At 40.2% G+C, this 27,191-nt stretch overlaps 1 protein-coding gene across 3 annotated transcripts in view; it reads right to left on the bottom strand.

The window, feature by feature from the left end:
• Rtn3 (reticulon 3) overlaps positions 1-27,191 on the bottom strand; it is a 68,194-nt gene that overhangs the window by 11,187 nt on the left and 29,816 nt on the right. The gene's annotated exons all lie outside the window — the stretch shown is intronic.

Raw genomic sequence — 27,191 nt, 5'->3', positions numbered from 1 at the left:
TTTTTTTTTTTTTTTTTTTTTTTTTTTGATTTCTTTTTTTTTTTTTAATTTTTTTTTAATATTTATTTTTTAGTTTTCGGCGGACACAACATCTTTGTTTGTATGTGGTGCTGAGGATCGAACCCGGGCTGCACGCATGCCAGGCGAGTGCGCTACCACTTGAGCCACATCCCCAGCCCAAGCTAGATGGTTTTAAAACAGGAATTTAGGGATACAGAAAAAAAATAATAAACTGAGTCTCAAAACAGAACTACCCATAAACCTTTAGAATGCAGGCAATAAATATTCACGAACCTCTAAAATGCAAAACAAGCATCTCGAGCAACCTTGGGTAATACAGCCCATGTCCTCAGCCCACAACCTTGCCCACAAACAGTAACACGATGTGAGGTAAATGCTCAAGCACAGGGAGAGCTGATATAAGACTATAACTTTGCCCTGATTTCAACTCTAGTCCTGCTTGTAGCTACTGTCCCTCTATAAATATTAACACACCAGATGCTCTGGTTGGAGTCTCTCCTCTAGAGATGGCCAGCATTCTCCCTCACATGAGTATTCCTTGTTTTACTCCTTCTCACTATTGAGATGGCCTGCATTCTCCCTTCAATGTGCATTTCTTGCTTTACCCCAAAACACTTCTCTCTTGAGACAGCCCATTCTCCTTGGAATGTGTCTGCTTTCTGAAATAAATGAATCTGTATCTCTGGCTGGCACACATGATGAAATTCTTTCCTGTCATGTTTGCTAAGGACCCCACTCGTGCTGAATCAAAGTCTTAATACAGGTAAACCCCTACCTCCTACCCAGGTAATAGTTAGGGAAAGGGAGACTGGCTGGATTGCAGAACACTTCCAGAGAACAAGAAGGTTAAGAAGCTTGGTCCCACTAAAAACGGCAAGCAAGGCCTGGGGATACAGCTCAGTGGTGAACATTTGCCCAGCATGTTCAAGGCCTTGGGTTCAAACCCCATTCCAAAGGAAGGAAAAAAATCAAGCAGGGCAATAACATGATGTACTCTTTTTAAAAAAATATTTTTATTTTTTAGTTGTAGTTGGACATAATACCTTTATTTTATTTATCTTTATGTGGTGCTGAGGATCGAACCCAGGACCTCGCACGTTGCTAGGCAAGCGTTCCACCGCTGAGCTACATATAACCCCAGACCCGTAACTTTTTTTTTTTTTAAAGAGAAACACTTGCTATTATTTGCTGCTATACAGAAAAATGGATTGGGATGGAGCACAAGTGAAAGCAGGGAGACCTGGAGGCTATTATGGAAGTGTAAATGAGAAACATGTGGTCATTTAGGTTAGGATGGTGTGACGATAATGAGAAAAACCAAATTTAAACTCAGTTTCTGCTGGGCATGGTGGTGCATACCTGTAATCCCAGTGACTTGGGAGGCTGAGCCCTAAGCAACTTAGTGAGACCCTGTGTCAAAATGAAAAATAAAAAGGGTTGGGGAGATAGCCCAGTGGTAAAGCACCCTAGGTGCAATGCCAGGTACTAAAAACAAAACAAAAACCCCTCAGTTTCTCCCAGTATAATCTCAATAAGAAACTATCGTGGAAATTCTAAACAGTTTAGGAATTGTGTGCCAGGAATAGATAGGGAGTGTCAGGATGAGAGGGAAGATCTGAGCTATATTTTGAAACCAGAACTTGGGGATGAGATTGAATGTGGGGGGGACAAAGGGTAGGGGAGAAGGAGTATGAATGACATCTAGATCCCAGTCTGAGCAAAATGGATGGCTGTGGTATTATTTACTGATATGAAGAAGAATGAAGGGCAGGGAGTACTACCTTTGGGATGGAGGGATGGAGATACCCATTACTAAGCAAGGTGGGCAGATTCATCATTGTGGAACACACAGGCAAGTCTGAGCTGGAGATACACGTTTGAAAGTCATAGCACACAATTTAGAAGTCATGGGAATGGATGTTGTTACCCAGTACCGATACAGAAGGTGGGCCAGATCGATTCTGAGGTATTCCAATATCTAGTAGCCAAGTAGAAGTGCAACTAGTGAGAGGAAACTGAGTAAATACCCAGGAGGTGTTAACAGTGGTCCATTTTATGCTCTGAATATAGCCCTTGCTGCTCTGCCACTGCAACATATATATATATATATATATATATATATATATATATATATATACACACACACACACATATTTATTTATTTTTTAGTTTCCGGAGGACACAACATCTTTGTTTGTATGTGGTGCTGAGGATCAAACCTGGGCCGCACGCATGCCAGGCGAGCGCGCTACCCCTTGAGCCACATCCCCAGCCCTGCAACTTATTTTTAAAATGAACATGTTTCTTTCTCTTCCTCTCTCCCTGTCCTCCCTAATTTGGGGAAACAGGATTATCTTTCCTCCCATCCTAAACAGAGTTATCTGTCCTTGAGTACACACCCACCACAGGAAGGAAGTAATTCAGATTTGGGGATGTCACAGAAGATCTCAGAAACGATGGTTTCCCAAACTAACAAATGAATTACAACTCCAAAAGAGAATGCTTGGAATATAGGCTTCGATTTGCCTCTTTAAAAACCTCCTGTTGGAACTGGAGTTGTGGCTCAGTGGTAGAGCACTTGCCTAGAATGTGTGAGGCACTAGGTTCGATTCTCAGCACTGCATACAAATAAATAAAGGTCCATCAATATCTAAAAAATAATAAATAAATAAATAAATACCCTCCCGTTTCCCCTGATGGAATCACAGCCTCTGGGACAGGAGTCCCCTGCGTTTCTCCTTTGCTAGCAAAGCAATAAAACCTTTTCTTTTTTCTCAAAACTGTGGGTGACACCAGGGACAAGGAATGAGCTTTTGGTAACCGAGGCAGGGGACCATTAGGACAGTGTGAATCACAGAAGCAGAAAGGAGTATCTTTGAAGAAGAGGACATAGAAACTGGCTAATTCTGCTGAGGATGAATAAGAAAAAAGTCACCTTGAAATCGGCAATATGGAGATATTGGTGACCTGGACAGAGTGGTGGGAACATTAACGACTAGAGGCAGCTGGAGCAGATTATTGGTGAAGACGTGGAGGCAGTATGAGAAAAAACGCTGCACAAGTATGGCGTGGAAGTAGAGGCATTTGGAGCTAAGGGACAGATTAGATGGAGAAAACACCAAAGCAAGCTTATGTGCAGACACAAACAGGGACAAGATAGCCACAGAGGCAGTGAAATCCAAAAGAAGGCAGGGAAGGCCATACAAATGGCCAAAAAGCCATGAAAGATGCGCCAGATCATTAGGAGAAATGCATACCAAAATCAAGAGAACCCACTAGGATGACTATAGTACATAAAAAAGGACATAATGGTAAGGACACGGAATGATTAGAACCACGGAACATTTTTATATTCCCACAAAAAAATTTCTCCTGATGATCTGGCACATCTTTCATGTGTGCTTTGGTGTTTTATGGACAGAAAGTAGATTCATGGTTATCTGGGCCTGGGATGGTAGGAAATGGGAAGTAACTGGTAATGAATACACGTTTTTTTTTTTTTAATTTTTAATTTAAAAAAAGTAATTAAAATATTTTTAATTATAGATAGACACAACACCTTTCTTTCTTCCTTCCTTCCTCCCTTCCCTCCCTCTCTTTCTTTTTTTCTTGTGTTGAGGATCAAACCCAGTGCCTCACATGTGCTAGACAAGTGCTCTACCACTGAACCACAACCCAGCTCCTGGGTATAGGGTTTCTTTTCCTTTATTCCTTTTTAGTTTTTTAGGGCCTGGGGATGGAACCCCCAGAGCCTTGCATGTGCTAGGCAAGTGCTCTTCCAAGGAGCTAAGCCCTCCACATGCCCTTCCCCTTTCTTTTAAAGAAATGGGGTCTCACTATGTTGCCCAGGCTGGCCTTGAACTCTGGGCTCAAGTGATCCTCCTGCCTTAGCCTCCCAAGCAGATGGAATCACATACGCTTGTCACAGTTTCCTGGGTTTCTTTTTCAGGGGGACTAAAATCATAAAAAATTAGACTGTTGTAATGGTTACACAAACCTGTAGTAAAAGCCATATAAAAACCACTGAGGGGCTGGGGATATAGCTCAGTTGGTAGAGGGCTTGCCTCATATGCACAAGGTCCTGGGTTCAATCTCCAGCACCACTGGGGCGTGGGGGAGAACCAGTGAGCCTGAATTATACACATTGAATGAATGAACTTAAATTCTTGACTTATGTATATTTAAAAAGTGAAATAAATCCACAATTATAGACAGATTTCAATCCCACTTTCTCCATAATTGGTAGAACAAGTGGAAAGCCAATGAAAATACAGAAGACTTGAATAACACTGTCAACCAATTTGACCTTCCTGACATTATAGAACACCCTATTCAACCAAAGCAGAATATACACATATGCATGAAACATTTACCAACATTTATATGAACTAAATCCTGAACCATCAAATAATCCCAATAAACCTAAAAGGATTCAAGTCACTTTTCTGCATGAGGTTGGGGGATGGAACCAGGGCCCTGTGCATGCTCTACCACTTGGCTTCACTTGCAGCCCTCAAGTTAATTATGCTAATTACAAGATAATCATATAAAATACCCAGACAATCCTCAATATCTATAAACTAAATACCACATTTCTAAACAACCCATGAGTCAAACAAGAAATCAACACGAAAATAAAATATTTTGAATTGAATGAGAATGAAAACACATTAATAGTTGTGGGATACAGCTATAAAAGTAGCTACTCTAAAGCAGTAGAGGAATAATGACACCACGAACGTGCCTGTATTAAAGAAGCAAACCAGTGGTATTGGCTTCAACCTTAGGAAACTAAAAAGAACAATTAGAGGGCTGGGGGAATATAACTCAATGGTAGAACATGTGTGAGGCTCTGGGTTTCACCCCTAGCAACATCAAAATAAACAAATATGCCAGGCCTTAAATTCAACCCCCAGTACCAGGAGGGGGAGGGGAGTTCTACCAACCACTCACAAATATACCTATTAACCCAAGATCGAAATACGGAAACAGGGCTCATTCTTACTCCTCTTTCATCTCCTTCAATTTAACAACAGGGACACATAAAGTCTACCTTCTTGAATTTACATAGGAAAATAAAGATCTTAATTTTGATTAATTTTCATAGAAGATCCTTAAACATTTTTATGACTATAATTTTTAAAAAAGATTTTATTAGTTGTTGATGGACCTTTATTTACTTATATGTGGTGCTGAGAATCAAACCCAGTGCTTCACACATGCTAGACAAGCACTGTACCACTGAGCCCCAGCCCCAGCCCCAGTGACTATAATTTAATTCATACAAGCAGACTACTTAGAGGATATTGTACCACCCCTGTGGCTCTCACTTGAATGTGAGAAGAGAAACAGACTGCAAGATGGGAAGTGGGCCCTGACTCTAGGGAGGTTCAAAACATGACCTTTTTCCATGCTGCAAACAAACAGTTGCTTCTCTAAAGATTCTTTCTTATTTTTTAATTTTTTGTATTATGGGAGTTTGAGCCCAGAGGTGCTTTACTATTGAGCTATGCCCTTAACCCCTTTTATTTTTGGAGACAGGATCTCCCTATGTTGCCTAGACTGACCTCAAACTTGAGATCCTCCTGCCTCAGTCTCCCAAGTGCTGGGAATACAGGCCTGTACCACTTCCCTAGAGATTCTGATGCCTCAAGTAGAGAACCACTGCTCAAGAGAACCTCTGGTACAGACATGGAACGTCCTTTTCACTGGGTGAATTGAGTGTATCTTGGCTACTCTGAAACAGAAGACAACCACTGAGAGTTGATGGGCTAAGAAACTTCTGTTCCACTAGTATACAATCTTGTGGAGACACAATGAAAAAACTTTTTTGGCTAATCTCTTCCAAAAGTCCTAAAGAGAACTGGCCCCCATGACTTCCATTGGGTACTGGAAAAACAGGCCAAAAATTTTCAAAAAAATCAAAGCCAGTGTCTCTTTACCTTTTAGATTATAACTTTATCTTTAATATCATGTTACCTAAATTTTATTTTCATTTGAAAGAATTTTTTTCTAGCTATGTCAATGTTTAAAATCTTGTGACAAATTATTGTGCTGTGCAAAATCTTTTTATTACTTGAACCTACTTTAAAGGCCTCTTAAAATCAAATCATCAAATTATTTTGCTTGTGGCAATGAAGCTTCTGAAAAAGAATGGCAGTAACAACCAAGAGTGTTTCTATTGATGGTGGGATTATAAATAATTCCTCACTGAGCTGCTTAGTGCTCCGCTTTTGCTGAGGCTGGCTTTGAACTCACGATCTTCCTGCCTTAGCCTCCTGAGCTGCTGGGATTACAGGTGTGTGCCACCACACCCAGCAATTCCTTCTTTTTATTTTCCAAGTCTTCTATAATATGGTCATATTACTTTTTTTTTTTTTAAACCACAGATTGAACCAGAGGCACTTAACCAGTGAGCCACATCCCCAGGCCTTCTTACTTTTTATTTAGCAACAGGGTGTCACTAAATTGCTTAGGGTCTTGCTAAGTTGCTGAGGCTGGCTTTGAACTTGTGATCTTCCTGACTCAGCCTACAAAGTTGCTGGGATTACAGGCATGTGCCACCATGGTTTGGCAGTCCTATTATCTTTATTGCAAAAATTAAAAATGCCCATGTTATTTAATTTTTTTTTTTTTTTAAAGAGAGAGGGGAGGGAGGGAGGGAGGGAGAGAATTTTTTAATGTTTATTTTTTAGTTTTCGGCAGACACAACATCTTTGTTTGTATGTGGTGCTGAGGATTGAACCCGGGCCGCACGCATGCCAGGCGAGCGTGCTACCGCTTGAGCCACATCCCCAGCCCAACCCATGTTATTTAAAAATTAAAAATGCCCATGTTATTTAAGGATGTCAGGTGCAGTACCCATAATACACCAAAAGAGGGCATGTGCACACACCATGGTAACCTCAGGCTAAGGAAAAACATGAGCCTAAGTGGTTTTCAGCAGGAACAGCAGTGAACCTTGTTGACTCCTTACCCATTTACTCTGTTACTCAATTTGGGGAAAGATCTTGGTTTGATTCTAAGTTCACTCATTCCCAAAGGTCAACTCAATTTAATTTCCCAAGTACACACTTCAGTAGAAAAGAAAGGCTGTTCAAACACTTATTCTGAAAAGGAATAAGTGTGAAAGAAATTTCAAGGTTTAGTAGTCAATCCACTTTAATGTCATTTTAAAAGAACAAAATTCAAGGACCTGTACAGTTTATTTTTCTTGCAACAGTTTTTCAAAATATAACAATATGTAACACACCTAAGAAAATTTAAACATGTGAAATAATTAAATGGAAAAAAAGTGCCAAGCTTTATGATCACAAAAGGAAAAACTGTTCATTAATGTAGGAGAAAGCCAGAAATGTAGCTTATTAATTTATTTACTGGTACCAGGGATTGAACTCAGGGGTGCTTAACCACGGAGTCACATCCCCAACCCTTTTTGTTTTGACACAGGGTCTAAGTTGCTTAGGGCCTAACTAAATTGCTGAGGCTGGCTTTGAACTTGTGATCCTCCTGCCTCAACCTCCTGAGCTGGGGGATGTACCTTAATGATAGAGTGCTTGCCTAGAATACATAAAGCCCTGGGTTCCATCCCAGCACTGAAAAATAAATAAATAAACAAATAAGAGTGAATAGGCACTTAAAAAAAAAAAGAACAATTTATGTAAAGAAAAAGACGTGCATTTCCACATGGATTATTTCTCTTTTTGATAGAGAGCAGATGATGTTTGTAAATTGTAAAAGAGAGCAGATGATGTTTGTAAATTTTAGATTCAAATTTTGTGGCCACTGAAATGGGTTAATAGTCTGCTCTGCTACAGATTGCCTTAACCAAAGAAATTCCCCTGAAAATGGCACAGAAGAATCATTGAAGGAAGACAAAGCTGCCACTGTCAAATACAGACACACATGCCTTTGGCCGCAGAAAAGTTGGCAGCAGGCCAAAGAACTTTGTAGGAAACCCTTTCAACTAACATTCTCTCAGACTCAGAAAAAATAGTTTTTCGTTCACTAAAATAACCTAACATCGCCTTTGCCCTCAATTTCAGATTTATAAAGCACAGAAAACAAAATGGCATTGACTACTCCTCCCCAACTGGATAGCCGGGTGGATCTGAAAATGTGAACTTCTGTCCTTAGTTTATCTAAAGAATAAAGATAACAAATGCAATGCTCAATCAAGATGGAATGGATAAAACACAACACTAATCTTAGTTTTCTATCCCCCGACCCATTAAGACTGGCAGGTTTTTGTATATGTTGGACAACTATACAATTTACAAATTCAAACAGTACAGCTACTGTGGTAGCCCATGCCAGCCACCTCAGCTACTCAGGAGGCTGAGGCAGAAGGATTTCAAACAAGGCCAGTTTGGAGAACTTAGCAAGCTCCTGTCTCAAAAATGAAACATAAAAAGAGTTGGGGGATGTAGCTCAATGATTAAGTAAGTATCCCTGATTCAATCTCTGGTATGAAGTGGTGGTGGTATGTGTGTGTAGGGAACAACTGTGGTGAGCCGTTCTAATTAGACCGTGGCCGCCATTAGAAGATGGCGCCGGCTTCCACTGTGGCCTGTGATAAACAACTCCTTTTATGGAGAATTGGCGCGCAATCCCTTACCACCCTGTGAGAAAGATCCACGTGGCAGCTTAGGATTGGTATGTGGGAGGCTTTATTAGGCTGTGCTTGGGCGTGGCGGGCACGGGTCGCTAGAAGATGATACATGAATCAAGGCCTGAATAAACTGCTGAAAGAAGAATCCTGTGTCGTGTTTTCCCTTGCTGGCGAGGGGTCGCGACAATTGGTGGCCCGGACGGGGAATTATATTCCTCGAACCCAGGATCCAGAACTTTCAGCAGTCAGGGTGGTGCACCGGTAAGTTCCCAGGTAAAGTGGGAATCCGCAAGCTAATAGCGGGACGCTCCCCTGTAAAAGGAAGAGAGCGGGAAAATTCATAAAAAAGGGACGCTCCCCTGTAAAAGGAAGAGAGCGGGAAATTTATAAAAAAGGGACGCTCCCCTGTAAAAGGAAGAGAGCAGGAAATTCATAAAAAGGGACGCTCCCCTGTAAAAGGAAGAGAGCGGGGATTTTTGTACTTTCACTTTCTTTATAGTTTTGAAAACATTATGGGCGTTACTTCTTCAAGCCCAATTTTGTTGGCCCTAGATGGGTTGCTACGTTCAAAAGGACTTAAGGTAAAGCAGAGCACTTTGCAGATGTTTTTGAGAGAAGCTGCCGGGGCCGCGGCCGCGGTCTGGGCATGAGAATGGCGGTGGGCTCAGTCAAGATGCAGCCGCCGTGCGAGAACCCGGCCCTGGCCGCGGCGGTGGCGGCGGCGGACAGCGCTCTGCGCCGCAGTCCCAGCGCCCGCGAGCCGGAGCGCGAGCAGCCGCCGGCGTCGCTGCGGCCACGGCTGAAGGACCTGCCTGCACTGCTGCGGAGCGGGCTCACGCTGCGGAGAAAGCGGAGCGCCGCCGGGGGCCGGGACCGGACGGAGCCGGTGTGGGTTCCAGAACGCCTGACAAGAAGAGTCCCGACAAATACATCTGAGTTAAATATTACCACTCTGGCCATTACTTCCCAGGTGTTAATTCCGCTGTCTCCTTCTAATCAGACCTCTAATGCCACGCCTTTTAAGGCTTCTCCTTATTGCACCCCTGAGTATGGCTTCCCCCCAATATTCACGCCTTGTCAAGATCACTCTTGGGAGAAACATCAGGTCGCTAAAGGTTTCTCTCTTTCCCCCTCTCTCAAAAGATACTTGTATAATTCTTCCAGCAATGCTTCCTCTGTAGGAACAGGTTGGTCCTGGTTTCCATGGTTGATTTCCAATGAAAAGGGAGCCACAGCTGATATTTCCGCTTTGGCTCAATTACGAGGAGTCCAAAGTTGGCTGTTTAATGTTTCTGGCAGTACCCAAGACTCGGAGCGAGGTAGGAGGCTTAAAATTGCTGCAAATAATTCACAATTATCTAATGCTACCTTACCTTCCGCAGCAGTCTGTCTCCAATCTCCGTTCCTGTTTATTTTGGCTAATGATACATCACAGGGGATGCTTAATTGTTCTAATATTACCTGCTATTTGTCTGAGTGTTGGAATGGCTCCTGGACTACGGCAGTGGTTATGAAAGTTCCGACCTTTGTCCCAATTCCGGTTACTGCAGATCCAGAGTCTTTTCCTATTGTTGAATTGATTAGAGCCCGTAGAGATTTTGGAATTACGGCAGCCATAGTGACAGCTGTGGCGGTATCTGCTGCTGCAGCAGTTACAGCTGGAGTAGCCATGGCCAGCCAGGTACAAACTGCTGCCACTATCAATCAGGTTATTCAACAAACATCCACCATACTTGAATCTCAAAGTAGACTTAATCAACACATTTTATCTGGGATTCTGGCTGCTAATCAAAGGATAGATCTGCTTCAAGCTCAAGTTGAGGAATTGTCTGATCTAGTACATTTGGGTTGTATTGATCAACGTGCACATTTATGTATAACCTCTGTCAGATTTAATGATTCCAGAAATGCCTCCCGCATCATCGGAGAGTATCTATCCGGAACCTGGTCCATGGAAGCAGAAAACTTGATCCAGTCTCAACTAACTCAGATTGCTGTTTTGAATAGTACCCGTGTCGAACCAGTGACTTTGGGTCAATTCACCAGTTGGCTATCCTCTGCCTTTTCCTTTTTTAAGGAATGGGTGGGAGTGGGCATTTTTGGGGCAATGTGTTGCTTCGGTGTTGTACTTTGTTTGTGGCTTCTCTGTCGCCTTAAAACTCGCCATGCACAAGAAAAGGCCATGATTGTACAGGCTCTTGCGGCCTTAGAAAATGGCATTTCTCCACAAATCTGGCTTGCACATCTTAAACAGTGATTTCTGGGCAGGGCCATTGCACCCCAAGTGAGTTTCACATTGCACTGGGATTGGCATGTCCTCTTCCTTATTCTCTTCCAGTGCTGAATAGCCCTTGCACTCTGCAGGTCTTGTTACCATTGCACGCAGATGGGTTTCAGGACTGGTCTTTCTTCTCGGCTACAGACTCTTTACCTTCCTCTGGGGCTTAGGGATTGTGTTGCCAACTTAAATTTTGTCATTATTACCAGGCTACCTGTGTTATCCTACTTCTCGCCGTCGTCACGATGCAGGATGCGAGGCAAGGCACTGCACTTGAGTGATCCCTCAACGGACCTCAAGGAAAGCATGTCCTATTGCATGCGGGTTTGACGTCCACGCCCCGCCCTACGAAAAAAGGCGTCGGCTGATATGGGACCAGGTCTAGGGAAGGGCCCTCCTTAGGACTGAACCATACATTGCAGCCACTTCTGCACAGTGGGATAGGACCTCTACTTTCGCCTGCATTGTTTTATAAAACAGAAGGGGGAACTGTGGTGAGCCGTTCTAATTAGACCGTGGCCGCCATTAGAAGATGGCGCCGGCTTCCACTGTGGCCTGTGATAAACAACTCCTAATATGGAGAATTGGCACGCAATCCCTTACCACCCTATGAGAAAGATCCACGTGGCAGCTTAGGATTGGTATGCGGGAGGCTTTATTAGGCTGTGCTTGGGCGTGGCGGGCACGGGTCACTAGAAGATGATACATGAATCAAGGCCTGAATAAACTGCTGAAAGAAGAATCCTGTGTCGTGTTTTCCCTTGCTGGCGAGGGGTCGAGACAAACAACAAACTCAATACAGATTTAAACTTCCAGAAGCTAATGGAAAACACTAGTTAATTGCTAACAACTGTGAAAGATCAATCAAATTTAGTAAGTAGTTTAATGTCCCCACCCCTCCACCTTCTTGTACTGGGGACAGAACCCAGGGCTTCACATGTGCTTAGTCATGTGTTCTGACACACACACCCAGCCCCTCACCTAATTACTTCTAATTCAGCTTTCTATTCTAGTGAGGTTATGTCAACATATTTCTTCTATGGTTTGACACACTTGGACACATGATTCTTTTTATGAGTGCTGGGTATTTAACCCAGAGATGCTTTACCACTGAGTCACATCCCCAGCTCTTTCTTTTGAGATAGGGCCTTGCTAAGTTGCCGGGGCTTGTCCTGCAAAGTTATAGGTGTGCCCCACGACATCTGACCACATGTGCTTCTTTGGCAGTTTGTAAACTAATGTGGATATGGGATAGAGCTTCAGACTATAACAATATGTGACAGTAACACTGATTAATAAATCTCACATATCAAAGAAAACTCAGCTTCCCTGACATTGTCCCTTGATCATAAAATGATTCTAGCCTGGCACAGTGGTGCATGCTCATAATCCCAGTTACTTGGGAGGCTGAAGCACATACTGAGTTCTGAGATCTTATTCTATTTCCCTAGCAGCTCTACCAAGTATTTCCACCATGAGAAACATGGGGATCTGATTATAACTGGGACAGCTTCCCCACCTCTGTTTTATTTTCCCCAAGCATATAGCAAATTTGAGAAGAGTTTAGAGTGAACATCCATAGACTCATCTGGATTTTACAATTAACATCTTATCTTTGTATTTCTTTTTTGCAGTGCTGGGATCAAACCCCAGGGCCTTATGCATGCTAGGCTAATGCTCCATCACTGAATTACATTCCTATTATTTTTGTTACTCTGGTAAAATATGCATATCATAAAATGTATCATCTTGGCCAAAGTATTGTTTTTTCACATTGTTGTGCAACCTAACACCATTTATTAACTATTTTGTTCCATGACCAGATATGGAACATTTATAAAAAGCTAGTATATAACATGATAATAAAATATAATTACATCATAGTATTAATGCAATACTATATATTAAAGCTCTAGATTATGATTTCTAACCAATTTTAATGCACCTGTGTCAATTTCTTTTTTCTTTTTTTTTTAGAGAAAGAGAGAGAGAGAAAAATTTTTAATATTTATTTTTTAGTTCTCGGTGGACACAACATCTTTATTTGTATGTGGTTCTGAGGATTGAACAGGGGCCGCAAGCATGCCAGGCGAGCGCGCTACCACTTGAGCCACATCCCCAGCCCTGCACCTGTGTCAATCTCATTGAAATATTCACAGAATTGAAAACTTAAGATTTACTGGACCTGACCTTTCTATTCATGCATGTTTTTAAAAAAATGCATTTCCAAGTAAATTACCGATAGTAGAAAATCTACTTCAGCTTGCATATCTTTTTTTTTTTTTCTTTCTTTTTTGTACCAGGGATTGAATTTAGGGACACTCAACCACTGAGCCAAATCCCCAGCCCTATTCTGTATTCTATTTAGAGACAGGGTCTCAATGAGTTGCTTAGTGCCTCATTGTTGCTAAGGCTGACTTTGAACTCACGATCCTCCTGCCTCGGCCTCCAGAGCTGCTAGGATTATAGGCATATACCACTGCTCCTGGCTATATATCATTTCTAAAGTTCAAAATTAGTTTGGCATTTTTCTTTAGATATGAATTTTACTTACAATGAAATATACAATATAGTCACTGAGTCTGAAGATGTGCACACACCTATATAATCCTGTAAGTCTATGGAATATTACTATACCCAAAAAATGTTCCCAAATGCTCCATTCTAGTTGCTATAGTTTTTGTAATATCTGGTATCCCACAAAGACCCATGTGTTGAAGGCTTGATTCCCAGAGGAGCAGTATTGAGAGGTGGTGATACCTAACAATTTTATGTGACAGGGCGTGTTGCTGCATGTCCTGGCCAAGAGGTGAGCAACTCTCCTCCATCACATGCTACTTGCCATGATATGCCCCCACAGGTCCAAGAACACCAAGGCCAACCCACCATGGATGGAAATCTCTAAAACTGTGAGTCAGATTAAGCCTTTTCTGTTTATGAGTTGGTTAGTTCAGGTATTTGTTACAGTAATGGAAAACTGATGGACATAACAGTCAATACCCCAGAAGCAGCAGTGTCCCGTCCACCCCCCATTTTGCTGCTTCTACAGTTTCATACACATGGAACTAAGAAGTAGGTATTCTTATACATATATGTACATTTTTATTTATTTTGATGATGATAGGGATCAAATCCAGAACCCCACACATACTTTATTTTTACGTGGTGCTGAGGATCGAACCCAGTGTCTCACACATGCAAGGTAGGCACTCTACCACCGAGCTACAGCCCTTCTTTTTTTTTTTTCTGGTCCTGGGGACTAAACCTAGGGACGCTTAACCACTGAGCTACATCCCAGCCCTCTCTTGTATTTTATTTAGAGACAGGGTCTCATCAAGTTGCTTAGGACTTCACTAAGTTGCTGAGGCTGACTTTGAACTCAAAATCCTCCTGCCTCAGCCTCCCTAGCTGCTGGAATTACAGACATGCACTAATATGTCTGGCTTGTATTCTTTTTCTACTGCTTCTTTCACTGGCTATAATATTTTATTAATCTATACTGATGAAAAGTGTCCAAAAAACAGCTATATCACAGGTTATTTATACTTTGTTGATAGGCTGTTGGCTATTTTCAATGGGGTCATTACGAATAAAACCGCTATGAATACTTACAAGTATTTGTGAATACATGTTTTCTCTCTCTGCAGTTGAGTTGCTGAATCAGAGAGGAGGTGTGTGTTAAGTTTTCTAAGTATTGTACTATACTTTCTTAGCAATAGTTATTCTATAACTTTGCCACCATTAGGTGTTGTCAATCTTTAGCCACCTGGATGGATGGGTAGTGGCATCTTATTTTAATTATGTGAAGATTCATTATGTTGAACACATTTACATTAGATTACTAGTAATTTTTTTTTTTTGCGGGGGGGGTGAGAGTACCAGGAATTAAACTCAGGGGCACTCAACCACTGAGCCACATCCACAGCCCTATTTTGTATTTTATTTAGAGACAGGGTCTGAATTGCTTAGAGCCTCACTGTTGTTGAGGCTGGCTTTGAACTTGGATCCTTCTGCCTCAGCCTCCCAAGATGCTGGGATTACAGGCGAGTGCCACTGCACCTGGCTGGATTTTGGTCATTTGCATAACTTATTTTATGATGTGTCATAAGCTGTTCTGTCCAACTTCTTTTATTGGCTTGTCCTTTTTAAAAAATTATTTCATAGATACTAGTTCTTCATTAAATACATTTTGCCAGTATTTTCTCCCAAATGAATGGTGCTTTTTATTGAACAAATTTTAAGTCTGATTAATTTTATGCTTAATGCATTCTGTGACCGATGAAACCTCTGACTATCCTAAAGTCATAAGTATATTCTCCTTTGTTTGGTTTTTGGGATTGAACCCCAGAGAGCTTTACCACTGAGCTACATCCCCAGCACCCCGCCCTTTTGTTTTTTAACTCAGGGGCACTCGACCACTGAGCCACATCCCTAGCTCTATTTTGTATTTTATGAGAGACAGGGTTTCACTGAGTTGCTCAGAGCCTTGCTAAATTGCTGAGGCTGGCTTTGAACTTGCAATACTCTTGCCTCCACCTCCCGAGCTGCTGGGATTACAGGCATATGCCACCTCGCCCTGCTCCTCAGTCTTTTACATGCTAAGTAAATGCTCTATCACTGAGCCCACCACCCTCCAGCCATAATTAGCCATTTTTTTTTTAAATAGTATTGGGTATCAAAGCCAGGGGCACTTTGCCAGTGAGCCTCATCTCTTGCCCTTTTTATTTTTTCATTTCGACACAGAGTCTCGCTAAATTACTGAGGCTGGCCTTTAACTTGCAATCCTCCTGCCTCAGCCTCCTGAGTTACTGGGATTTATGGTCTGTATTACTATGCCCAGCTATTCCCCATCTTTCTAAATTCTATTAATTTCTGCTCTTACCTTTATTTCATTTCTTCTACTTATTCGGGTTTTGTTTTGTTCTCCTTTCACTAGCTTCTCCAGTTGAAACCTTAGATCTTTGATTTTTTTCTTTTCTGATTATTTAGAACTATAAGTTTCTTGGCACTGTATTGTCCAAGTCTGATGTTTTTATTTTCATTGTCAGTTTAAAATATTTCAATTTTTTAATGATTTTTTTCTTATTTATAGATCATGTAAAAGTGTCTTATTTAATTCCCAAATATTTGAGAATTTTCCTAAATAACTTATTTTCATTATTCTAACATCTGTTTCATTATGGTCTTAGAATATACTCTATATGATATACATTCCTTAGAGCAGGACATGGTAGTGCACTACTGTAATCTTAGTGACTCAGGAGGCAGAGGGCGGAAGGATCCCAAGTTCAAGGCCAAGTTCAGCAACTTTAGTGAGACCCTAACAAATTAGGGTCTCAAAATAAAAAATAAAGAAGACTGGGCGGGCTGGGGATATAGCTCAGTTGGTAGAGTGCTTGCCTTGAATTCACAAGGCCAAGGGTTCAATCCCCAGCACCACACACACAAAAAAAAAGACTGGGGATGTGGCTTGGTGGTAAAATGCCTCTGGGTTCAATCCCCAGCACTAAAATAGATAATAAATTCCTTTGAAATTGAGAGAATTTTTTATGACCTCGCCAGTTGTCTATAATGTTGAATGTATACTTTATTTACTGGTAGGAAGTTTACTCTGCAATTTGTAGGGTAGCAGGGTGTTCTATAAATATCACCTAGGTCAAAGTGGTTGATCATATTGTTCAGAAATGTGTGTCTAATTGGTTATTGATCACTGAGAAAGAGGTATTAAATCTCCAGCCAGGCATGGTGGCACAAGCTTGTAATCCCAGTGTGGGAGGCTGAGACAAGAGAATCATGAGTTCAAAGCCAGTCTCATCAAAAGCAAGGCACTATGGGGGCTGGGGTTGTGGCTCAGCGGTAGAGTACTTGCCTAGCATGTATGCGCCTTGGGTTTGATCCTCAGCACCACATAAAAATAAATAAATATCGTGTCCAACTACAACTAAAATAAATAAATAAATAAATAGATAGATAGAGAAATAGATAAATAAATAGAAAGCAAGGCACTAAGCAACTCAGTGAGACCCTATCTCTAAATAAAATACCAAAAAATGGGGCTGGAGATGTGGCTCAGTGGTTGATTGTCCCTGAGTACAATCCCCAGTACCAAAAAACAAAACAAAACAAACAAAAAAAAGATCTCCAATAATGAGTACAGAATTGCCCACTTCTCCCCTTTATTTCTGTTGACTATTACTTCACGTATTTTGAAACATATAAATTTATGACTGTCAAGATTTCCTGCTGTCTTTTACCAAAACATGTCTTATTTTTGTTTCTGGTAATACCCTTGTTTCTTGTGCTTGTTGACAGCATAGTGTGTGTGTGTGTGTGTATGTATATATATATATATATATATATATATTTTTTTTTTTTGGAATTTTTTCATTTACTTACTTTCTACTGTTTTTATTCTTCTGGAGAATATTAATATTTATGCATAGAATTTTAGGCTTTCATTGTCTACATCTTTCCTTTCCAGGATTCCTTCTCCCTTCATTATCTAGTGCTTGACTTGTTGCAGCTGACCCAAATTCCATCCTCAGGTAACTTTCTGTGAAAGTTTTAGGCAACTGATCAGGTGCCAACTTCTTCAACCTGTCTTCTGGCTAAAAGCAGTAAAAACTGCAAATGAATTCCATGTTGTCTCTTCTTACAACTGTCAACTCTCTCAGTATCTGCTTGCTTCTTTCATTCTCCATTGTCTTCGACCTTTGTTTTTTAAGCAGAGTGTATAATTATATGAAGAAAGGTTGCATCCAATAGAAGCCTACTAGACCATAATAAAAGAAAAAAAACATTGTGATCTGTTTTAAAAAATTACTTTAGGGGCTAAGAATGTAGGTAAACAAAACAGACACACAAGAACAACAAACTTGAGAGATTCACTATGTGTGGGGGTATATAAATTCACCATTTTTTTTTTTTTGAGAGAGAGAATGAATGAGAATTTTTTTAATATTTTATTTTTTAGCTTTCGGTGGACACAACATCTTTATTTTGTTTTTATGTGGTGCTGAGGATTGAACCCAGCACCCTGCACATGCCAGGCGAGCGTGTTACTGCTTGAGCCACATCCCCAGCCCATAAATTCACTTTTAATGATACCAAAATAGGGATCCTTCTGTATACTTTGTTTTGTAACTCACTTGTTTTCTACTTTAAGCATGCATCCTGTCATAAAAACGGCTACGTGCTCAATGCAAAATACTCAACTATAATAATATTTAAAAACAAACAAAACTACAAAGATGTACCAGATTCATGATGGCTGTTACCTCTTAGGAAGTGAGGGGAAGAATTTAGTGGGTCAGGTAGCAATCAAAGGGCATTTTAGTTCGGAAAAAAATAGGACCACCCATGTTAACAATTAATAGAAGTTAATTCTGTGAGTAGAGACACTCGTTCATCTTCATACTTTTCTGTATTTTTTCTGTTTCTTAAAAACAAACACCTATAACAACTTCAATGACTGTACAATAAATATTCTGTTGCTTAGGTATGTCATATGTACTCAACCAATTGTTAAAGACATTGAGATGGGGGGCTGGGGTTGTGGCTCAGTGGTAGCGTGCTTGCAGAGCATGCATGAGGCACTGAGTTTGATTCTCAGCACCACATATAAATAAATAAACGTCCATCAACAACTAAAAAATAAATAAATAAATAAATAAAAAAGACATTGAGATGTGCCACCACCATAATCAGTGCCACAATAATCATCTTTGTAGTTATTTTTGCATATAAATTTCTTTTCTTAGAATAAATTGCTAAGGTTTTCTGCTTCCTGGATGTCATGAACTGAGCAGCTTTCCTCTGCCACACCTTTCTACCATGTGTTCAATCTGACCTTAGGCCCAGAGCTAGGGAATTAGCCTACCATGAAATGAACCTCTAAAACTGTCAGCCAAAATAAGCTATTCATTCTCTAAGTTGTTCTTGTCAGGTTTTTTTTTGTCACAATGATGAAAAGCTAACTAAAATGAAGTCCAATTCCAGTTCTGCAAGTCCTGTGGGCTGTGGCAGGAAATAATGGGTTCCAGCAATTCCAGGCTGGCAGACATGTACCCAAGCCACCTAGCCATCAGTAGCTGGGCTGTGGATATCCTGGTTGGCTGATTCTAAGCCAGTCACTATTGGCTGGCCTGCAAGGTTAACTTCACTCTGTCATCTATCTGCAGAGGGTTTACAGTGCAGAGTTCAGCCAGGCAGGTGGACCAGGGTCTGCATAAAGCAAGAGAGGAGCAGCAGGTCTAGGGGCACTCCAATCACATGTGCTCACATTCCTCCATCTTTCTATGCCAGGGTGGGGCATAGAAAAGGCATACCTGAAAAGGCAGCTGAGGTGGGCAGACAACAGTGGACTTTCCCCACAGAAAACTGAAACTCACATCCAATCTCACCCCAGACCCAAAGACTTCCTCTTTTTAGAGTGAATGTATTTATAGGCATTATTTGGGGAAAAATGAGATTCTTTTGGGTTCTTGTTCCTCTCTGCTATTAGCTCATCTACTCTATCACTATCATTCCCATATTTTAAGAGTTCTATTTGAAGAGGATATAAAGGCATCTACCCTTCAAATATCACATTAGGCCATCAACACAGGTCTCTTTGGAATCTGTACACAGTCACCAATTCCCATTGGTTGGGCCAATCTTAGAGAGGGGGAAATCACAAATTCTCCATATAGAGCCCCCACTGTGAACCAGTGCCGCCCCTACCCTACTCCAAGCTCTCCCTCTCCCACCTCCATCCTGAGCTGAGGCCTTGCTCTCATTGTGTAGCCCCCACAAGAGAAATTGAGGCAGATGAGCTTACACCAGAGTCTAAAGAGAGGGCACCCTCCTCCAAGTCCCATGGGGCACAAACCAGATGATCACATGTCCTATGACTCTCTGGGGCCTAACTGGGCAGCAGGAAAAGGAGAAATGCAAGGAATAAAATAAATTGCTACGATAGGTTTTTATTACAAATTACCTAACCGCCTCTCAGAAAGGTTAGCAGTGTATAATACACCATCACCAAGCCTGTTTCCTTGCAATTCTTGCCAATCTGGATACCCCAAAGCAAAAACTATCTTTACCAAAATAAGTATATGAAGAAGGGATCTAATTCCACCCCCTATAAATTGTTAGAGAATATCATACCATAATTACTGAGCAACTAACTATAATATCATAAATGCCTCATTATAAACTGGTATATAATAATAATTTTTCATTATTTATTTGGTATATTTCTGCCCAGCAACTTTAGAACATAATTAAAGAACTGTTTTTATTTTAAGAAAGACTATAGAAGATAATACATTTTACTGAAATAGTTTATATTTTATAGATTTATTCATAAAATAATTTAACAAGGCTTTCAATTTTTAAACATGCAAAGGAAGACCTTTCAACTCTAATTATATCAGTCTTATTTGTCATCTAAAAATATCTACTAATCACAGAATTTGATCAGTGATAAATACGATGAATTTTCCAAAGCCCTTTTCATTTCTCATAGATTAAACAACTCAGTTGCAAATTACTAATCATTTCTAATATTTGCACAGTTCTTTATTTACAACAACACATAAAGCATGGCAAAGTAATTACCATCACCCTATTAACAAAGGAAGATCCTAAACCAGTTAAAGCAATTGTCCGAGACCACACTTATACATGAAAGTGCCAGAATTAGACACTGGAGTTTTTGTAGCCTAATTTCTGTAGCCTCATCACTCAAAAGTAACCACATGTAATAATTACAACAACAACCACACAGGAAAAAATCTACAATGTTCAGAGTCAGACAATCCTTATTGAAATAATTGAAGACCATCTACTTCAACATCCTCATTTTACATGTAAAGAAACTCAGGCCTCTTCTAAGCACAATAAAGCATGAATTAGAACCAGATGTTCCTTAATCCAAATTTAACAATATTATAAACTAGCACTCCTTTTTTTTTTTTTTTTGATCCTGGGGATTGAACCCAGGGGCACTTAACCAGTGGGCCATACCCAGCCCTTTTTATGTTTTATTTTGGGAGGGTCTCTCTCAGTTGATTATGCTGAGGCTGGCTTTGAACTTGTGATCCTCCTAATTCAACCTTCTGAATTGCTGGGATTCCAGGCTTGCGTCACCATGCCAGGCTAAACTAGCATTCTTTAAGTTCAACAGTAGTCAATTACTAGAGTATACTGCTATTCTGAATTATTTAAAATTTGGGGTTTACTCTAAAACCTCAAGGACTGGGGGTGTGGTTAAGACATAGAGCATTCACTTAATACATGTGAGGCCCAGGGTTCAATTCCCAGCACCCCCAAAACAAAACAAGCCCCATGATGATCTAGGCCTGTAATCCCAGTGGCTTGGGAGGCTGAGACAGGAGAATCATGAGTTCAAAGCCAGCCTCAGCAATGGCGAGGCGCTAAGCAACTCAGTGAGACCCTGTCTCTAAATTAAATACAAAATAGGGCTGGGGATGTGGCTCAGTGGCTGAGTGCCCCCAAATTCAGTACCCAGTACCCACCCCTGCAAAAAACCAATTCAAGTCCAGAGGCTGGGGTTGTGGTTCAGTGGTAGAGTACTTGCCTAACATGTGTGAAGCACTGGGTTCAAGTCTCAGCACCATGTATAAATAAAAATATAATAAAGGCCCATCAACAATTAAAAAAAAATTCTGTTTTTTGTGTGGCACTGTGGATTGAACCCAGGGCCTTGTGCATGTGAGGCAAGCACTCTACCAACTGAGCTATATCCCCAGCCCAAAAACTAAAAAATATATACAAAAAAATTGAAAATTTCAAGTCCAGCTGGGGGCAGCTCCTGTAATCCCAGAGTTTTCGAGGCTGAGGCAGGAGGATCACAAGTTCAAAGCCAGCCTCAGTGAAAGTTAGGTGCTGAATAACTCAGTGAGACCCTGTCTACAAATAGAATACAAAATAGTGCGTAGATGTGGCTTAGTGGTCAAGTGCCCCTGAGTTCAATCCCTGGAACCCCCCCCCCCCAAAAAAANTACCAAAAAATGGGGCTGGAGATGTGGCTCAGTGGTTGATTGTCCCTGAGTACAATCCCCAGTACCAAAAAACAAAACAAAACAAACAAAAAAAAGATCTCCAATAATGAGTACAGAATTGCCCACTTCTCCCCTTTATTTCTGTTGACTATTACTTCACGTATTTTGAAACATATAAATTTATGACTGTCAAGATTTCCTGCTGTCTTTTACCAAAACATGTCTTATTTTTGTTTCTGGTAATACCCTTGTTTCTTGTGCTTGTTGACAGCATAGTGTGTGTGTGTGTGTGTATGTATATATATATATATATATATATATATTTTTTTTTTTTGGAATTTTTTCATTTACTTACTTTCTACTGTTTTTATTCTTCTGGAGAATATTAATATTTATGCATAGAATTTTAGGCTTTCATTGTCTACATCTTTCCTTTCCAGGATTCCTTCTCCCTTCATTATCTAGTGCTTGACTTGTTGCAGCTGACCCAAATTCCATCCTCAGGTAACTTTCTGTGAAAGTTTTAGGCAACTGATCAGGTGCCAACTTCTTCAACCTGTCTTCTGGCTAAAAGCAGTAAAAACTGCAAATGAATTCCATGTTGTCTCTTCTTACAACTGTCAACTCTCTCAGTATCTGCTTGCTTCTTTCATTCTCCATTGTCTTCGACCTTTGTTTTTTAAGCAGAGTGTATAATTATATGAAGAAAGGTTGCATCCAATAGAAGCCTACTAGACCATAATAAAAGAAAAAAAACATTGTGATCTGTTTTAAAAAATTACTTTAGGGGCTAAGAATGTAGGTAAACAAAACAGACACACAAGAACAACAAACTTGAGAGATTCACTATGTGTGGGGGTATATAAATTCACCATTTTTTTTTTTTTGAGAGAGAGAATGAATGAGAATTTTTTTAATATTTTATTTAGAGACAGGGTCTGACTTGCTTAGAGCCTCACTGTTGTTGAGGCTGGCTTTGAACTTGGATCCTTCTGCCTCAGCCTCCCAAGATGCTGGGATTACAGGCGAGTGCCACTGCACCTGGCTGGATTTTGGTCATTTGCATAACTTATTTTATGATGTGTCATAAGCTGTTCTGTCCAACTTCTTTTATTGGCTTGTCCTTTTTAAAAAATTATTTCATAGATACTAGTTCTTCATTAAATACATTTTGCCAGTATTTTCTCCCAAATGAATGGTGCTTTTTATTGAACAAATTTTAAGTCTGATTAATTTTATGCTTAATGCATTCTGTGACCGATGAAACCTCTGACTATCCTAAAGTCATAAGTATATTCTCCTTTGTTTGGTTTTTGGGATTGAACCCCAGAGAGCTTTACCACTGAGCTACATCCCCAGCACCCCGCCCTTTTGTTTTTTAACTCAGGGGCACTCGACCACTGAGCCACATCCCTAGCTCTATTTTGTATTTTATGAGAGACAGGGTTTCACTGAGTTGCTCAGAGCCTTGCTAAATTGCTGAGGCTGGCTTTGAACTTGCAATACTCTTGCCTCCACCTCCCGAGCTGCTGGGATTACAGGCATATGCCACCTCGCCCTGCTCCTCAGTCTTTTACATGCTAAGTAAATGCTCTATCACTGAGCCCACCACCCTCCAGCCATAATTAGCCATTTTTTTTTTAAATAGTATTGGGTATCAAAGCCAGGGGCACTTTGCCAGTGAGCCTCATCTCTTGCCCTTTTTATTTTTTCATTTCGACACAGAGTCTCGCTAAATTACTGAGGCTGGCCTTTAACTTGCAATCCTCCTGCCTCAGCCTCCTGAGTTACTGGGATTTATGGTCTGTATTACTATGCCCAGCTATTCCCCATCTTTCTAAATTCTATTAATTTCTGCTCTTACCTTTATTTCATTTCTTCTACTTATTCGGGTTTTGTTTTGTTCTCCTTTCACTAGCTTCTCCAGTTGAAACCTTAGATCTTTGATTTTTTTCTTTTCTGATTATTTAGAACTATAAGTTTCTTGGCACTGTATTGTCCAAGTCTGATGTTTTTATTTTCATTGTCAGTTTAAAATATTTCAATTTTTTAATGATTTTTTTCTTATTTATAGATCATGTAAAAGTGTCTTATTTAATTCCCAAATATTTGAGAATTTTCCTAAATAACTTATTTTCATTATTCTAACATCTGTTTCATTATGGTCTTAGAATATACTCTATATGATATACATTCCTTAGAGCAGGACATGGTAGTGCACTACTGTAATCTTAGTGACTCAGGAGGCAGAGGGCGGAAGGATCCCAAGTTCAAGGCCAAGTTCAGCAACTTTAGTGAGACCCTAACAAATTAGGGTCTCAAAATAAAAAATAAAGAAGACTGGGCGGGCTGGGGATATAGCTCAGTTGGTAGAGTGCTTGCCTTGAATTCACAAGGCCAAGGGTTCAATCCCCAGCACCACACACACAAAAAAAAAGACTGGGGATGTGGCTTGGTGGTAAAATGCCTCTGGGTTCAATCCCCAGCACTAAAATAGATAATAAATTCCTTTGAAATTGAGAGAATTTTTTATGACCTCGCCAGTTGTCTATAATGTTGAATGTATACTTTATTTACTGGTAGGAAGTTTACTCTGCAATTTGTAGGGTAGCAGGGTGTTCTATAAATATCACCTAGGTCAAAGTGGTTGATCATATTGTTCAGAAATGTGTGTCTAATTGGTTATTGATCACTGAGAAAGAGGTATTAAATCTCCAGCCAGGCATGGTGGCACAAGCTTGTAATCCCAGTGTGGGAGGCTGAGACAAGAGAATCATGAGTTCAAAGCCAGTCTCATCAAAAGCAAGGCACTATGGGGGCTGGGGTTGTGGCTCAGCGGTAGAGTACTTGCCTAGCATGTATGCGCCTTGGGTTTGATCCTCAGCACCACATAAAAATAAATAAATATCGTGTCCAACTACAACTAAAATAAATAAATAAATAAATAGATAGNCCCAAAAAAAAGGCAAGTCCAGCTTTGGCAATTTATCAAGTCCTTGTCTTAAAATAAGAAAAACAGCTGGGCACGGTGGCGCATGCCTGTAATCCCAATGGCTTGGGAGGCTGAGACAGGAGGACTGAGAGTTCAAAGACGGCATCAGCAACTTAGCAAGGCACTAACCAACTCTGCGAGATCCTGTCTCTAAATAAAATACAAAAAAATTGGGCTAGGGATGTGGCTCAGTGGTTGAGTACCCCTGAGTTCAATCCATGGTAACCCCTCACCCGCCAAAAAAAAAAAGAAAAAGGGCTAGATGTAGCTCAGGGTAACTAGAGAACTCCTGGGTTCAATGCCCAGTACCACAAAACAAAAATAAAAACAAAACCTTGATGTACTGATAACTCAAGAAATAATTATCCAGTACACATTATGTACCAGGACCCATGCGTGGTGCCCTATCTGACTGAATATTCACTATATACTAGAGAATACAATGCCTGCGTTTTTCACATTCAACCCTTATAATAAGTAGCATTATAGGATTAAGTATGATCATTCTCTCAATTTTAATATTTAAAATTTAGGCCAAGTGATGAACCCAGTCTTATTCCATTTTAAGACTGGGAGCCATCTCGTCACAAAGTCATAAAAAGTTAATTTCTGTTTTACTATAAATTATTGCGATCTGTAAACTTGTTTGGAATTCCTGCCCATGCCTTGAACTCAACCATGCCTGGCTTTCCCTGACCAAGTAACAACCCTCTCTGAAACCTCAATGGCACTTCATAAATTCTGATGGATCTAACTTTATACTCTACCTTGAAATGTTAAGCCATGTAGATCATTAACCTACTATCTGCCTTTGTATTATGCTTGTCAAAATCCTGTTATCTGTAGGTTCTCAAGACATCCCCCTTTGTGATTTTTTGTGCTATGAAACTGTGTTCCTAGACAGCTGGGGTACTGATCTCTAGCCCAAGGTTTTCGGAGAGACAGTCCTGGCCACTTCCTGTGTACACAAATATAAGCTTGCTTTAGTTTAATTCAAAATTGGAGTTCAGTGGTCTTTTCTTTGCATTGTGGATTAACACAATCATGGTGGCACATATCTGTAATCCCAGTGACTTGGGAGGCTGAGACGGGAGGACTACAAGTTTGGGGTCAACCTCAGTCATGTAGGGAGATCCTCAGCAACTAGTAATAGCCCATCTCAAAATAAAAAATAAAAAGGGCTGGGAATGTAGCTCAGTGGCAAAGTGGCAAAGCACCCCTGGGTTAATTCCCGGTATCTAAAAGTTGAAAATAAAATTTAGAAAGATTAAGTAATCTGTCTATGATCTTCAGTAAGGAAATACATTTATAAAAAGTTAAAAATGTAATCAAATATAAGTACATTTATCCTAATATTTTTGCAGCATTATAACTCTATGTATGATTTCATCTGGAAAAAAGGGTCTATTATCAAAAATATTCTGAAACCACAGATCCCTAGGTTGCATCTAACAGTATGTATACAGTTAGAATAGAATTGGGGTATTAGATTGGAGGTCAGGGACCATTTACGAAGGGCTTTAAATAGCCTTATTTTTTGTCTCTTTGTGACCCTAGAAGAGACAGCACTTGAAGTAATCTAAATGAAAGCCAATAATTATGAGGAAATGGATGATTTCAAATATGAGATAAGAGGAAGGGCTTCTGGTACCATCTAATGAGTTGTGGCCTGAAGAATATTAAAGTCCAAAGTACAAGAATTCACAAAGTTCTCTTAAGTATTACTGCAAAAGAGTATTTTAATACTGATTACCTACTTTCAGAGCATTAAATCTCTGTGGTATATGACTAAATTAATTAAAACTTTCATTTACTGTCTTTCCCAACAGGAATTCCTTTATCTTTGATTGCTAAGTAGATTTCACAAGGTCTCTATCAAAAAAACCCAAGTGCCCAGCAGTGTAATTGTTATGGAGATTTAAAAATTATTTTGTAAATAAATTAGAACATGATGATTTTTTTCCTGGCAGTATGGGGATCAAACCCAGGGCCTTCTGCATGCCAGGCAAGTGCTTAGCCAAATCAATGTAATGCTATCCTTAAAAGCAGTATTCACCTTCAGGCTAACCTAAAAGGAAAGAAGGACCCTGAAATATAATTGAAATATTAAGACATTTCTTTCAGGGAAAATTAATTTTACAAAGTGGTTTACTGCTTCAGGGAATACTGGTATAGGGAAATCAAATCAAGTGATCATAAAAGACAAAAACAAAAACACTTTGCCTTCCCCCACCATACAGGGTGTGGTATCCCAGCTATAATTCTATAGGCATAAACCAGAGA

Source organism: Marmota marmota, unplaced genomic scaffold (genome assembly GCF_001458135.2).
Source record: "Marmota marmota marmota unplaced genomic scaffold, marMar, whole genome shotgun sequence".
Classification (NCBI taxonomy): domain Eukaryota; kingdom Metazoa; phylum Chordata; class Mammalia; order Rodentia; family Sciuridae; genus Marmota; species Marmota marmota.
Note: the sequence above shows the minus strand (reverse complement) of the source record. Positions and strands in the feature narration are given on the sequence as shown.